This window comes from Patella vulgata, chromosome 4 (assembly GCF_932274485.2).
Source record: "Patella vulgata chromosome 4, xgPatVulg1.2, whole genome shotgun sequence".
Taxonomy (NCBI): Eukaryota; Metazoa; Mollusca; class Gastropoda; family Patellidae; genus Patella; species Patella vulgata.
Window position 1 is genome coordinate 66,943,287 of NC_065882.2, and position 15,398 is coordinate 66,958,684.

The window sequence follows — 15,398 nt, forward strand, 5'->3', positions numbered from 1 at the left end:
AACCAGCCGTCGTTTTTTGCCTTTGACCTTGAGATATTACCATAGCTGGGAACGGTCTGTGGTGTAGTAATTGGGTTGCAATCAAAATCGAAATTTGCGAAAACCGGAAGGTGGTCAGATAAATTGTACATATTATGATTTACAATACACATGTTAATTACATTAATCAATATATCTTTCGAAATGAGTATATGATCAATGAGGGACATAGGCCCCCCTTTCGAAGATTTAAATGTCCAACTTGGGCCACTGCAGACATCTTCCCGACACAAGGAAGTCAAATTGTGATTTTGTAGAAACTTAGTAAAGGCCCTTACACGCGTGTCTATTGGATTTGAATTAATTTTGCAGTTAAAGTCCCCTAGTGGTATGGGAATTCCAATATTAGAATACGTAGAGTAAAGGACATCGATGACTTCAAGAGCTTCTAGGAAATGAGCTAATCCTTTCGATGCGGGGGGTAAATATGATGCAAATATAAAAAGGGGGTATCTTGTTGGGATTGTTATCTGAATTCCAAGGATATTGTCATAGTGGACTTCAATTAGGTAGACCTAAAGTGTTTCCAATTATTTGATGATTGACATTTGGAAAATTGCAGAATAATCTGCATGAATGTTTGAAAGAAGAAATGCGGAATTTAGTGTTAGCCAGTGCTCATTCAAAAACAGCATATCAACTTCATATCGGTCTAAACACTCGATGATAAAAGGCATACTCGTGAACAAATCACGACAGTTCCATGTCATAATTCTTCATAACGTAACTGTTTCTGTTCACTGAATTTTCTGCATGACAGCCAAGGTTTTATCACTATGACATCGGGCCACACATTCGCACTGTTCATAATTTCTGATGACTCGTTTTGAACGTTTACTTGAGCTGAAGTGAAACGTCGTGAAGGATTGTTGAAGAAACGGACAAATGTATATTTAACCGAGATAAAAGTCTGTTATACCAGCTTCAGTGGAATCTTTTGTAATTCGACCGATATAGAATCTAGAAACGTTTAACCTGCCTCTAAAAATTAAGTCTGAACCTGGAGTGGACGAGCGATTCGACGAAATTATTGTCTCAATCGGGTAGGTCTTAGCTGCATCGGAGTACGTTTTAACCGTATTCTCGTGTATTCTATGACCGGGTTGAATTGTTGTCTTCCTGGACCAATGAAGTACTAACGATGCAGTCTCTAACAGTAACATCGACGGTTGACGTAGTAATTTTAGATGTTTGTGCACTGAGACTGTTATCGGTACAAGATGGATCTGTTTCGCTACCTTTATTATTTGAAGTTGATTTTTCCAATCTGAGAAATAGGGTATTAAGTTTTGTCAGATCATTAGAAACTTCAATATTATCAACACACAAATTTACTACCGTCGTCTTGTCTTCATATCGGACAACTCTGTACACACACTTTGTTCTGACGATTCACAATTATGAACCTTGTTTAGTAACGCCTCGTTCTCCGACTTGAGGTTGCTAATGATTTCGTTAGATTGTCGAAGTTCATTAGACAGCTGCTCAACTTGTTGTTCAAGTTCCGAGTTATCGTTTTAACTGCATTGAGAGATAATTTAAAATCACCCATATTCTTAACCATCTCACTCCGTAGATTGATTAATGTTCTTTTCAACCTGATCAGATTTTCTTTCAAGTCGCGGCTGTCGCTATAATCTGATGAGTTTTGTGAGCTGTTGTTAACACTTTCGTTTAACAGTGTTAACGCTTTTTGTTTGTTTGACACTGTAAATGTATCTAATAAATCCGGCAGAAAATCCGCCTGTGATGCTTTTGATAAATAAAAACAGCCTTTTACAAGTTTTAATTGTAATGAATCATTAACTTTATTACTGGCCTTTCGTCGATCCTTCAATGTGTATTTGGGATATGAGAAATCGGGTACTTGACAGGCTGATAAGTACAAATGATATCGTAGACTTTTTAGGTCGTTGATACTTTTCTTCGTTAGGGAAAGTAAACTGGACACAAAGGCATCTTTTGGCTTTTGGGTATATTCACTACTAATAACAGTGTGCAAAAGAGTTTTAAATCTGGTAGTATTACCTTGCGTGTGGTCACTAATATCTTCGCTAATCTCATTATGTCTGTCTTGTGATAGTTGAATCTGACTGGATATGAGATCGTCGGTACTGCTATCAACTACACTATTTGTAACATCTGACACATAAACGCTATTAAAACCACATACATTGTTCATTTCAATATTAGTAAGTTCTGTATAAGTTGTCTCTTCTGATAACTCCTTACATTCAGTGAGAAACTTGTCAATTTCGGAGAGCGATACAGCTTGACTTTCGTCGTCCGCCATCTTGAACTATCTTATTGATTATGATTAATTAGTTGTTACTTGTTTTTGTTTATAAATCTTCTGTACATTATTTTTATACGCCCACATTTTGATATTGATGTTAACACGGTAAACGTGTAGACATGCTCTCGTCAATCTCAAGTTTCAAATATATATATATATATATATATATAGTGTTTTCAAATATTTCATCCAAAACTATGTAGAGAGTTTATATATGAACTAAAATGTGATATATATTTAAACGAAACTGGCGTCCTGTAAACGTTAATTTGCGTTTGTGTTGCTTTCAAATAACTGGGAGCTGAAGAGCCAATATGGCGGCCAAGATAAACATTAGTGATAATTTGATCCTGCCTATTCTCTAAAAAGTACTATAGTGTATATTTGTGTCGGATATAAAAGTAAAAAAATAATAATAATAAACAAAACTGTATAAACAAACGACATGCAAAATATAAGGGCAACAAAAACAACTGTGGGACCTGAAGGTGTTAGTGTGAGAAATGAACTCAATTGATAGAATACAATACTTATATCCCCAGTATGTGGTGAGACAAAACTGTCATCAGTTGAACTTTTAACATTTATCCTAGCCCATGATAACTTTGATATAAAGCTTATTAAATGCCTTCAAAATATAGGGAATGGGAGTTTCTATCTGACAGTAGACTCACAACAATCTAAAGATGTCTTTGTTGGACTCTTTGAATCATTTACCATCAATGATCTTGAGTATGAGTCAAAAGGCACCATTAAAGCTATCTGGCAAAACCCAGTAGACTCTATCCCAATTGTCATCTATAACCTATTCTATGAAATAGACACTAAGGACATTACACGAAAACTCTCAAATTATGCTGATGTCATCAGATGTGAGAGGCCATGCTATAAAAGTTTTCCTACAATAGAAAGTGGAGTTAGAATAATATATGTCAAACGCGTGTTCAAGCCCATCCCATCCCATATCTTTATAAAAGGTCTACGAGTAGGTGTAAAACATGAAGGGCAAACCAGATATAATAAGATGTGCTTCAACTCTGGAGAACAGGGCCACCTTGGAAAGGATTGTCCCTTGCCTGATAGACGCAAGAACAAACCTAACTTTTCACCCATCCCAGAGGATTTTCCACCACTTCAGTCCTCTCCATCTACAGATCTGCCTATAACCCCTGATCCATACAGAAATATAGATGGTAATACAACTCTCAAAATGGATCTAAATTTGGAATAATCTCCTCAGGATAATAATACAACCGAGAATGAGGACACAGAGTTGAAACAAACTCACTCTGATATAATTGATCCAAATAATGATGTGGATGAACATAAAAATATTGTTACATTAATGGATTTTAATCTAAACATAATTGACGATAAAGTCAAAGAAGCACAGGAAACTGAGTGTACCAGTGCAGACTATGTTAAAATCCAAGATAACAAAAATACGAAGAAAAGGAATATGAGTAATGAAGATGTAATAGATAAAAAATTGAGAATAAGAAGTCCAATAGTTGAGGTCTTTAACAGACTGACTAGAAAAAACTGATATAATAACTAAAAAGTGAATTGGACTCAATTAGTGAAATTATATTAACTGAATAAGTTTATATATATCAATATAATTACTATTCTAAAATATTTATGGTTAAAATCTTGATTATCCCACTAATCATGCATATTATATCCTCTAATATTCAAAGAGGCTTTGATGATAAATAAACATCCTGACAGATAAATTCAACTTTCCAGAGATACTTTGTTTACAAGAAACAGTGTCAAATACTAAAATTATTAATGAATCAAAGATATATCAAGATTGTAACTATAAAATTATCAAATACTATTGATAATAACTATCTGGGAACATGCATGCTTATCCGTAATGACATTGATTTTAAAGAACATACATATCCAAATTTACTACAAGGAAGGTCCCAACATAATATATCATTAAACATTAACGATAAAACAACCAATGTAATTAATATATATGGCCCTCCTGGTTCAACTGAAGAAAAACAAAATTTCTTTCAAAATTTATACAATCATATCTAGAATATCTATAATGAGAAAGAATACTACATCCTAATTGGTGATTTCAATGTAACAGAAAATAAGATTGATTCCAAAAATGATACCTACTATTCCCAGATAGTTACTGACCTACTTATAAATATTACAAAAATATTAGAAATATCAGATGTATTCAGGAATAAATTTCCAGATAAGATATTATATACATGGTCCAATACTAGGGGCAGTGCTCGTCGAATTGACAGAGCATACATGTCTAATAACCTACTAACTAGTGTTAGACACTTAAATCACCATCCTAATACAAAATCAGAACACAAAATTTTATCTTTGAAACTTTATCTAGACAGGTATAGATGGGAAAGAGGATTTTGGAAATTTAACAATTCAATACTCACAAACAACAATTATAAATCAACCATAACAAAATTTTGGGATTTCTGGAAAAATGAGAAAACGAAATTCAGTCCCAGTAATGAATGGTGGGACAAAAGGGAAAGGAGAAATTCAATCAATTACAAAATCCTTCTGTATAGCTATATCAAAAATCAAACAGTCAAAATTAAAACTTCTCTATAGCTGTCTAGAAGATGAAGAACAAACCCAGAACTCAGATCAAAATAGAATTAACAAAATTAAAAATGACATCACACACATTGAAGACTATAAAAATGAAGGATATATTATTCGGTCAAAATTAGATATTAATATCACAGACAAATCAAATATTGATATTTACAAAATAGCCGAAGAAAACAATGCATGTAATAAAAAGATGACACAACTTCAAAATAATCATGGGGACATACATACAACTAAGCAAGATATACTAAACATCATACATGAATACTATATGAATCTGTATACCTCCCAAAACATAAACCCATACACAATAGATACATATTTAAACAAAAATAACATATTAAAAAAAATTACACATGAAGATAGAGAACTAATATCACATTTGATCACAAATGAAGAAGCCCTAAACGCCCTAAAACAATTTAAAAATAACAAGTCTCCAGCCAGGCAATGATGGCCTATCAAAATCCTTCTATCTGATCGACTTTCTGGCACATAATAGGTGATGACTTTGTAGAGGTGTTGAACAACATATATCTCAAGGGTGAACTCACATCTACAATGAAAGAAGGGATAATAAATATCAGTTATAAAGGGAAGGGCAACTCCAACTATTTGAAAAATTATAGACCCATAAGTCTATTATGTCAGGACAACAAAATATTAGCAAAAATTATTGCTAATCGGTTAACACCGATGTTAAATAAAATAATATCCCCACTCCAAACAGGGGCTGGAGAAGGGAAATCTATATTAAATAACCTAATGTCAATTCATAGTATTATTACATACACGGAAGAAAAAAATATACCAGGGTTACTCCTAAGATTTGATCAAATGAACGCATTTGACATGATAGAACACAGCTACATTATAAAGTTACTACAAAAATACAATTTCCCAGATTTCATTATAAGAATGATTACCATAATTTATACAAACATTGTCAGTAGGGTACAGGTAAATGGCTCATTTACAAGGGAGATTAATGTAACAAGAGGTATAAGGCAAGTGTGTTGTTTATCAATGTTAATATACTGCCTTGCTATAAATCCTGTTGCGGTACAAATAAACCAGAACAATTGCATAAAAGGAATCCATATCCCAAACACGTCCGAAGAAATAAAACTATTTCAACATGCAGATGAGCTATCCTCAATTATAACAAACAGTACATCATACACTTGGCATGTATCGGATCGAAACTTCATGGATTATGGCCCCTGTTTGTACGAAAAATCACGTTTTTAGCTTGTGGACCCTATAGAGATCACAATTTTTATCCAATTTTGTTGAATCTTGAAATGTAAGTTTATAACCCATAGATTTCGGTTCCTTTCGATATTCGCACGTATCGGAACATAACTTATTGACTTATGGCCCCTGGTTGTACTAAAAATCGCGTTTTTAGCTTGTAGACCCCACAGAGGTCACAATTTTTATCCGATTAAAAAAAAACCGTTTTATTATATCACCGTTACACCCTAAGGACGGCTGAGTTTGAATTTCGTGAAAATCGGTCCAAAACTGACAGACAAAATGGCCGCCCTTCGTTCTCAAATAGCGTTAAAATATGGTATATCAAGGTTGTGGACCCTATAGAGGTCACAATTTTTATCCGATTTTGTTGAAACTTGAAATGTAAGTTTATAACCCAAAGATCTCGGTTCCTTTCGATATTCGCGCATATCGGACCGTAACTTACTGAATTATGGCCTCTGATTGTACGAAAAATCGCGTTTTAGTGTATCCGATTTAAAAAAAAAAACGTTCTAGTGTATCATCGTTAATCCCTAAGGACGGCTGAGTTCGAATTTCGTGAAAATCGGCCCAAAACTGACAGTCAAAATGGCCGCCCTTCGTTCTCAAATAGCGTAAAAATATGGTATATCAAGGTTGTGGACACTATAGAGGTCACAATTTTTATCCGAATTTATTGAAACTTGAAATGTAACTTAAACACAAAAATCTCGGTTCCTTTCGATATTTCCTGAATTATGGCCCTTGAATGTAGGAAAAATCGCGTTTTTAGCTTGTAGACCCTATAGAGGTCATAATTTTTATCCGATTTTAAAAAAAAACGTTTTAGAGTATCACCGTTTCAGCCTAAGGACGGCTGAGTTTGAATTTTGTGAAAATCGGCCCAAAACTGACAGGCAAAATGACCGCCCCTCGTTCTTAAATAGCGTAAAAATATGGTATATCAAGGTTGTGGACCCTATAGAGGTCACAATTATTATCCGATTTTGTTGAAACTTGAAATGTAAGTTTATAACCCAAGGTCCCAGTTCCTTTCGATTTTTGCGTATATCGAATTGTAATTTCCCCAATTAGGCCCTTTATTGTAGGAAAAATCACTTTCGTTTTAGCTTGTTGTCTATCCATCTCTCGAAAATGTGGGCGTATCCTGCCTGACAGCCGCTCGTCATTATCATTTGCTTGAAAACGTTGAGAGAACCCTCAACGAAACGTCGCTTTTAATTAAAATAGTAATTGTGTTCCATATTATTTTTTTTGTATAACATAATGATCTAAGGCAGTTACCATTCTTCTAAGAACAATTATTTTTATAACAGTGGAAAAACTTACTGAGGTAACGGCTTTCAGATGGGGTTACCGGAAGTGGTGAGGCTCTTACCCTTGGTGTCTGCATTTGAGGACCTGCAAATAAAAAGAACATTTTTATCCTTTGAACAGAGGTGGTCTGTGACTATTCGAGTAGTTCGCAGCCCATGTGGATTTAATGAACAAAATGGATTTTCCAGCGGTTCAGTTGCTACATACTTTAGAGACCAATGGTCGGGATGGTCTTTGTCATTGACCGATTTTGTGGAGAAACATATAACAGGTACCAATTTTATAAGTTGGAAGGATACTTTAAATCTCAGATTCATCAAAAACTAATTATCTACGGAATTTATCTAAGAGAAAATATCAATAACATGGAAATACTTACTGCGGTAATGGCTCCCAGTTGGGTCTGAATTGAAAGCACAAAACTAAGTTTTAAAATACTTACTGAGGTAACAGCTTCCTAGTGTGGATAGAGATACTGTAGGTGTAAATGTTGCAGTCCTTGGTGTCTGTACTGGGGGACCTTTAAGAAAAGAACATTATCGTGAAGCAGCCAGGATTTTTTATGTTGCAATGTATACTGTTTAGAGGTAACCAGTGTATGTTAATAACAGACCAATTGCCTACACATGAACATAAACAGTTCATATGGGCGGCTTATCTGACGGCCCCATTTCACTGGCAAAGAGATACACCGTCAAAAGTGAAAATGGACGTTTTGGATTTTTGTCTTAAAAATGAGTAATTGCTCCACCAATCCTCAGACATTCAGCAATTCGCCGTGGCATGCTCCTAATCGACCGTCCAATCACAATTTGGGGCAATCTGACCCACTCCTCTTGCAGTGCCACGGCCAATTATTGCAGTGTTGTCCGTTGACGTCTAAGAACACGTCTAATCAGCCGTCCAATCACGATTTGGGGCAATCTAACCCACTCCTCGTGTGGTGCCACGGCCAATTCGTGCAGTGTTTTGTAGGTTGAAGTTGACGCGAATACGTCTCCCGATCAAATTAAACGTAACACATTAAAGCAAAGATACGTGTGTTTGTTGGTACCGGTTCCACAGTCTGCTGCCACGGCCAATTATTGCAGTGTTGTCCGTTGACGTCTATAAAACACGTCTACCGATAAAATTAAACGTAACACACTAAAGGAAAGATACGGTAAACAGTAAATCTTATACAAGAACCGATAGGAAAGCAAACATGGATAGATAAACCAGCACGCGGCAGTTTTCATCAACCCTTTCTTGAAGTGCCTAATTTGACTATGAACCCCTCCCACGTATATGGCGCTATTGCGTGTCGCATGTGCAGCTCAGTGGTTCTGTTGGGGCGATAAGTTCTTCATCTGTGAACATACTCTCAAAGCATGTCAAGTGTCCATGACTATTTATCATATCACAACCTGTATAGGTATTTGCATTCCAATATCCCCTACTTTTTTTGAAGAGTATATATATAATTGATTAAAGGGAAGTAATATAGCGCTATTTGCCCGTAGACCACAACTGTTATTAATGATTACCTACAATAAATCATTAATGTTAAAGGTACCTTACAAATAAGCTGATACAACAGTAAATGGATTAGTTGGAAAACTCTGAGAGCTATGATTAGGGGAAATTGAACACAGATTATTTCCCGCCAAACAGTTTCGTTTTTAATGATCTGATACCAGTCAGCCTACAGAGCAATCGACAACCGCACGCATGATCACTGGTGCGCTCACCACTAGCGTTCCACAACCACAGTCCCAGATAACCTGCAGGAGTCCGGATTCCCTGACGTGACGAGAGCCTCAAACGGAACGAGGACCGAACGGGGCCTCAATGGCGAGATCTATTTCATAAGGCCAACTTCAAGTTTGGTCAAAGGTCACGAGATGTAAACAGGGCTAGTTCTAATCTCAATCCTAACCCTGGACCCAGCCCTAACACTTAACCTAACCTACCATCTCGCCAACAGTGCCCTAACCTTATTTACATCTCAGCGACCTTGACGAAAATTGAGTTGGTCTTAAGAAGATCTAGCCGGGCCACAATGGCACGAAGGCCCCGGCAGCTAGGTGGCCTATAGTTTTTTTTTAATTCACCATTTTTTCCCCAAAAAAGTGGACTGGCAGAATCCGATTCTAATTCTACCCACGTTCAGAAAAGTCACCGGTTTTCGTACTTTACCATCAAGTAGGCTAACAGTATATTTGTTTTTATTAATTTATACCAACAATTGTTTTATAAAAAACATTACCCCGCAGACCAGGCCTCCTCTAGCTGCCCCCACCCCTCTCTCACCCCCCCCCCCCCACACACACACACTCACGGGCCCTTGGACGTGGTACCAAAATCGCGTACCACGTTTGATTTACATATAAAGTAGTAGGGACGATCGTGATATTTAGCCGCTGTCACATTAAAGTCACGTGATAATTAACGTGAAGATTTAGAAATAATGAATGGGCATACTTTGGCCACGTATTTTAGAGTATACAAATATCAAAATTGAATAATTTTTCAATGAACTTATTTGCAAAAAATATTATATAGGTCGGATGAGAAATGAATATGAATTCAGTATTTGATATTTAAAGATCGCCAAATTGTGATTTGTTATCCGAGTGGCGGAGATAGAAGTTAGTGACAAAAATTAATATGACCTTCTGTTGTTTATAGGGATTCCTGAATGAACTATGATTACCGCTTAAAAGTAGAAGAATTAATCAAAGATAGGTTGCCATGCAACGAAACATACGCGCACAACAGCTAAATCGTCCGGGCAGTCAACAAGAGTTGTCGCATATTTTTACTGTTTTCGGCAATGAAAGATTTATAATACACTAAAATCTGATTAAGAGTAACAACTCAATCAGTAATTATCAGAAAATCATTATAGTTTGTTTGGTTTTTATATAGTTCTGCACCATGCTAACGTTAAGTATACGAAACATTTAATATCATGGATTTAGCTGTTCAATCGGATGATAACTTTAGCCAATAGAGCGTCACAAGATTTTTCAAAGCGATCAAGGGCCATAACTTTGGCAGTAATGATCGGAAATCGTTGAGAATCGATAGGATTATTCGTCTCATGACCTTAAACACTGTGTATAATTTTAACGTCAATCGGATATTAAGTTTGACCTCTAGAGTGTCCAAAAGATTTTTTGAAGTCATCAAGGGCCATAACTCTGACAGTAATTATCGGACATCGCTGAAAATCAATAGGCATCTTCGTTTCATGACCTTAAAGACTAGGTATAAATTTAAAGTCAATCGAATATTCAATTTAGACTCTAGAGCGTCCACAAGATTTTTTGAAGTGATCAAGGGCCATAACTCTGACAGTAATTATCGGAAATCGCTGAAAATCAATAGGCTTTTTCGTCTCATGTCCTTAAACACTGTATAAATTTAAAGTCAATTAGATATTAACTTTAGCCTCTTGAGCGTCCACAAGATTTTTTGAAGTGACCAAAGGCTATAACTCTGGCAGTGATTATCGGAAATCGCTGAAAATCAATAGGCGTCTTCGTCTCATGACCTTAAACAATGTGTATAAATTTAAAGTCAATCAGATATTCACTTTTGCCTCTAGAGCGTCCACAATGGACCGACGGGTGCGACGACAATATACGACCACATTTCAATGTGGGCGTAATGTGGTCGTATAAAAACGAAGGGAATGCACTGACTTTTTTTCTCTTATCTCGTGACAGTCAATTCTTTTCGTTTCTAACAGATATCCTCTCGCGGCCTCATTTAACAATTTTTCGACTTTATTATCATTAGAAACACGAACATTCTTGGTATCACAAATATGTTGAAAAAGATATGTAATACAATATCATTTGAGGTCTAAATTTTAATATTGTATTTGATTCCATATTTTAATGTTATATTTTACACACTCTATCCCATCTTTGGACATGTTAAGTGACAGATTAATTGTCGGGTTTCTGACATAGTATTATGTAAGATGTAATATGTTGTACAAACTTGTACAATCGGCGTGCCTTTAGACAAATTAAATGATATAAGATTTAAGTTTAACACGTATTGTGTAGATTATATTTAACATGACGAGGATGTCATGACTTGTAAGATAAATATTTTTTAGTATCTGTCTCTTTTGAGTAAATATCTGTTGTTATGTTCGAAATCGGTAAATGATAGTCTAGATGTACGAGTGTGTCTGGATGAAAGAGAGTGGAAACGTGTGTTGCTAGGTGATTGAATTTTATAGGATGTGAAAGCAGACGCATGGTGACTGGTGAGCCAAGCTCTTGTGTGTGGGTGTGTGTGCGTGTGTGTTATGAGGGGTTTTGTTGACACTCAACGTTCCTTTGTTATTATGGTAAATTGTGAACTCAATATATATTCTGTGTGGATGAATATGTATGGTGAATCTTTTGTAAGGTGAATTTAGACTTTTTACTTTGTCATTTGTGTGATGTGATCAAACCGTGAACTCTACTTTTCTCTGAACATTTTCCTGTTTTGTATGACATTTATTTAATTTATAATATACTATCGTTAGAAAATGATATTGGTTTGTTATTGTTGATGTCGAATCACCAGAGATACAGCAAAGCTACGAACCACGGCTCACCGGTACCCTCCAATTTCGCCTACGTCCCATTTCGTCTACAGCTTATAACAACAGATTATATGGTTTGGTGGGTTTATTATCCCTATTTATACCCCCTCACTATAGCTAAAATCGATTATTCCATAAAACATCCCATTAAGGCTACAGCGTATGACAGATTATGTCAAATCAAACAGACAAAATAATGAACAATTAATTTATATAGAAAGGTAAGGTAAGTTAGCCGCGCAAATTTGTCAGGTATTTGAGCAAGTTCTTCGGTGTAAATTAATTGCACAAGTTTCGTTTCTTCTCGTGAATGTTTTCTGAGACTACTTTTAAATTTGATTTGTTCTTCATTTTCTGGGAGGTGGTTGTGGTTTGAAACATTTCGAACATACATATCCATTGTGGTACATTTTTCAATGCAGGTTGCTGTTACACATTTCCAATGAATACATTCACCGCGCTCATTTTTTTTCTATACACATATCCATCCATATAGCAAGTATTAAATTCAATGTAATCTCCAAAATATTACAAATATGTGTCACAACAAAAATGTACTTTTGCGTGAAGCGGTGACACTTATTGTTATGTAATTTCGTACTGCAGTAACTTTTTGTTTTCTACTTTTGTGTATGCCATATAGTGAAAGTATTGACTATGATGAATTAACTTTGAAAATGTCAACACGTGATAATGATATTCCTCCACCAGTTTTGGAACCAAAACAAAATCGAAGAAGAGAAGTTAAAATTAGAAAGACTAAAGAAAAAAGGGAAGCCAAAATTAGAAAGAATACAGAAAGAAGAAAAGATGAGATTAGACATAAAACAGAAAGAAATCGCACTTAAAGCAAAATCAAAAGCTGCTACAGATTTAGTTCAAATACAGATGCCGGTAGATGTAAATCTAGTTCGAAATCATCAGTGATCCATGAACGTTCTGTGACACATATTAAACACAAAGAACATGTTGATAAACCCTCAAGTGTAACAAATATATCCAACCTGCCACAACCTGATCATACACCTACAAATATTAGCATGGGATTGGTGCTGAATAAATTAATTGACAATCAGAGGGATCAAGCCTTACCCTTACATGAAATCAAACTATTTGATGGGTCAGATGTTATGACATACAGAACTTTCATTAAAAACTTTCATTAATAGTGGAGAGGAATACTGAAGACAGTGCACGACGCTTAGAATACTTGTTGAAATACACACGTGATGATGTGCATGATATTATCAAGAACTATCCTTTAAGTGATCCGCCTTCACATGCATATAAAAGAGCCAAAGCATTGTTAGAAAGAGACTTTGGAAATTTACCTCTTTTAGCCTAAAATCGTGTCTGGTGATCGTGTAGCTTTAAGAAAATTCTCAATATTTTTGATAAACTGTACTAATTCAAAAATAAACAATAGCGATATGAACTCTGTGGATGGATTTAAATTCCGTCATATATAAGCATCAAAATTGCCAACCGCTTGGATAAATAAAGTCGGTGATATTCGTGATAAAGAAGTAAGATCTCCTAAGCTCATGGACTTTGAAAATTCGTCAGTCATATATCCACGAATAACAGGCCTAGGTTATTAACAGAAATCCTATCAGAATAAACAGAATAGTATGAACCCATCACATTCTAAAAGAGCCTACGCAAGTGGACTGCATCCAGTAAACTCCAGTAGTAACAGTACATCACGTGAACCAATCAACAGAGCTTCGATACACCCATGTTTATATTGTGGTAATAACACAAACCATTCCATATTAGTATGTCGTAAATTTAGCAGTTTAAGTCCACGCGAGAAATCAAATGTGGTGAAGACATCTGGTTTGTGCTTCTCATGTTTAAACCCAGGACATATGAAACCAAATTGCCCTAATCCCCAGTGGTTAAAGTGTATGAACTGTTCTAGGTCATACAAAACAATAATGCATGACACCACCCGTGATTCTTTTCGAAGTGACAGTATGAACAATAGAAGTGAAGTTTGTGACAAAGCAGAAAATAAACCAAAAATTACCTCCGGTTGTGCTGAAATAATAGGTAACGATCCGTGAATGGCAGTGATTCCAGTTAAAATCAAAACTACATTGAACAGTTCTCCCATTACAACATTAGCATTTGTAGATAATGGTTGCAGTGCTGTTTTTATTATTCCGATGCACTTCGTGTTAGAACCAAACAACTAAAGTCTTATTAAAAACATTAAACTTAGACAGATACAGATATAGTATTAGATAATTTGATTATTGGTGGTGTGAACAACAATGACTACATATAATTACCGCCGTCTTATGTTCGAACATCAATGCCAGTGAACAAGTCAGATGCTCCAAGTCAGCAAGATATAAACAAGTATAAACATTTGCGTCATATACAGGTGCCTGAATTGAGTGGAGAATTTTGCATTCCAGAAGTAACATTAATGATTGGTAGTAATATGCCCGCGGCTACAATGCCTCTCGAAGTTGCGATCGGTGATATCGGAGAACCGTATGCGATTAAATCTCCTCTCGGTTGGTTATTATATGGGCTCCCAGGAAAATTTAGTAATGTAAACAGTTTCAGTGTCAACTTTTGTCAACTTGTCTCGCGATTAGAAAAACAATTCAATTATTGAATTATTCCATTGAAGATAAACGATTTATAGACATTATGGATAAATCCACAAAACTTGTAGATAGACATTATGAATTAGAATTACCTTTAAGAAATAAAAATATAAATGTACCTAATAACGAATTACAAACTGAAATGTAAGCTGAAAAAATTGTTAGTAAATAATAAGCTTCATTGTGAATATACTAAGTTTATGAATGATTTAGTATCCAAAAATTATTGTGAACGCGTTCCTATTTATGATATTAATGATTTTGATAAACGATTATGGTATATTCCCCATCACTCTGCCAAACACCCTAAAAAACCTGATAAAGTCAGAATAGTCTTTAATTGTCCAATTGTATATGGAAACTTCTCTTTAAATAACCACTTATTACAAGGTCCAGAACTAACTAATAGACTTTTAAGTGTATTGATACGTTAGCGACAAGAATTATTTGCATTTATGGCCGACATAGAATCCATGTTCTACCAAGTTAGGGTAGCTAAATCCGATTGTGACATGTTACGTTATTTATGGTGGCCAAAGGGAGATTTGACAAAACCCTTATGTGAATAAAGGATGCTTGTACATGTTTTTGGTGCAACCAGTTCCCCTGCATGTGCAAATTACGCTTTAAAGAAAGTAGCTTTAGATAATCA

General features: G+C 35.4%; 1 protein-coding gene across 1 annotated transcript in view; it reads left to right on the forward strand.

The window, feature by feature from the left end:
• The window catches only part of LOC126817733 (uncharacterized), a 33,998-nt gene that overhangs the window by 7,401 nt on the left and 11,199 nt on the right, over positions 1–15,398 (forward strand). The window lies entirely within an intron of this gene.